This window comes from Benincasa hispida, unplaced genomic scaffold, assembly GCF_027475165.1.
Source record: "Benincasa hispida cultivar pf3 unplaced genomic scaffold, pf3_genome.v1.1 HicScf14, whole genome shotgun sequence".
NCBI classification, from domain to species: Eukaryota; Viridiplantae; Streptophyta; class Magnoliopsida; order Cucurbitales; family Cucurbitaceae; genus Benincasa; species Benincasa hispida.
The window spans coordinates 13367-15317 of NW_028325742.1; positions in this window are offsets into that span (position 1 = coordinate 13367).

Genomic DNA, 1951 nt, shown 5'->3' on the forward strand with positions numbered 1-1951 from the left:
CATTGCATTAATCATCACAGCGTTGCAATGCCAAGGGTAGCATTGCGACACTACCCTACATATTCAGCTTCTATCGCTCGGTGATACACGAGCGTTGAGGTTATGCATGTAACGAGCATTGCGACGCTTTAATCAAGGCAATTTGATCATTTTTACTCCTTTGAAGCTCGGATGCGCAAACCACCTACAAATTGCCTTAAATTAACCCTGTTTCTTATCAAATGGCTAATTTTACCTCTTGATTGCTCGGTACCTAGAAAATAAGATGATTAACAAATAAATCCATTAATGTGCCTAAATATCGAGCTGTTAAGATACCTACTCATATGTCCCTCGGTATCAATTTGGCCAGATACCTTCTCAAAAGTTCTTCGGTATCAAATTGGCCAGGTACCTTCTCAAGTGTCCTTCAGTACCAAGTTGGTTAGATTGCTTCTCATATGTTTTTTGGTATCAATTTTGCCGGACACCTTCTCAAAAGTCCTTCGGTATCAAATATGCCAGGTACCTTTTCAAGTGTCCTTTGGTACCTTGTTTTAAGTAAAACTAGTCATAGACATTTAGTTGAAAGGATACCTTCTCAAAAATCCTTCAGCATCCATCACACAACTAGTCACAAACATTTAGTTGAACACTAAAGATTAGTGCTCAAATCATCATACTAGCTCGTCTATCATACTGAATCATCATAAAAATGGAGCTATTTAAACCTACTGTAAGTATTTGGACAAGATAACATATCTACATCAATCCCATGGAAAACATGCTCTACTCAGCCTGAGAAAGAGTTTCACAACCATGTTGCTTGGCACATCACTTAAACTCTTAACATGAGAAATATTTCCAAAGAAATCATAATTTCTAAACCATTAAAACAGTAAGTCATCACATAGTCACTCACTGTTTGTTGGTCTCCTAATGGGTTACATGCTTCTTCTAGCTCTTCATGGCCTGAAAGGACATATTTCCCCAGTTAAACTACTTAAAATTCTTAGCAAAATACCTTAAATAGCTCATTTACTAATGGAATTTCCATCATCAACAGACTGTCTTACTAGCGAGATCCCCATGAGCGAGGTCAGCGAGATCCCTTAGAGCAACACCAGCGAGATCATGAGCGATACCCACGAGATCACATTACTAGTGAGATCACCTCGAGCAACACCAACGAGATCACCATGAGCGACACCAGCGAGATCCCATTACCAGCGACACTAGCAATACCTAGCCACTAACGACACCAGCGATACCTATCCAATTTCTGTCGATATTCCCTTCTAGAGCAAGATTCTCTTCATAATTTTTAGCGACATCTCCTTTATTAGCGAGATCCTCTTCCCAAAATTAGCGAGATCCCCTTCATCAGCAAGCTGTTTGCTTGTTCTTCCCAAGCAGCTGTCTGCCTATGCACAGATTCTCTGTTACAAATTTAAAAATCCATAACTCAATATCCAGAACTCTTTTGAAGAAACTTCCTTCTACAAATATGTTTAGAATTGAGTTAATTTCTTACCTTAAAATTTCAGCCACAAATTCGTTACAATTTAATTTGGAGATTCAAAACTTCATCATTGGTCCCAATTCAAGCAGCTGCCTACTTGTTCAACAATTTCCAGTTCAAACTTCGAAAATTATATAACTCGATTTCCAGGCCTCATCTTAAGAAGTTCCAACAAAGTTGTTTATAACTGATTTAAATATTACCTCAAAAGTTTAGCTCAAAACGGTTTGTAATTCATCATAGAGCTTCAATTCTTCACTGATGGCCTAAATTCACCAAAGAAACGAACCCTTCGTCTTTTTTTTGCCCTTCTGGCTTATTTCGACAAGTTTTCCTTCTAGTAGCCCAACCAAAGAAGATAGACATACAGAGCTCTCGAATGCCACTGGAATTACACAAATAGCCTAAGTAATTTGTCCAAACCGACCCAATGAACTGGACCTTTCTGTT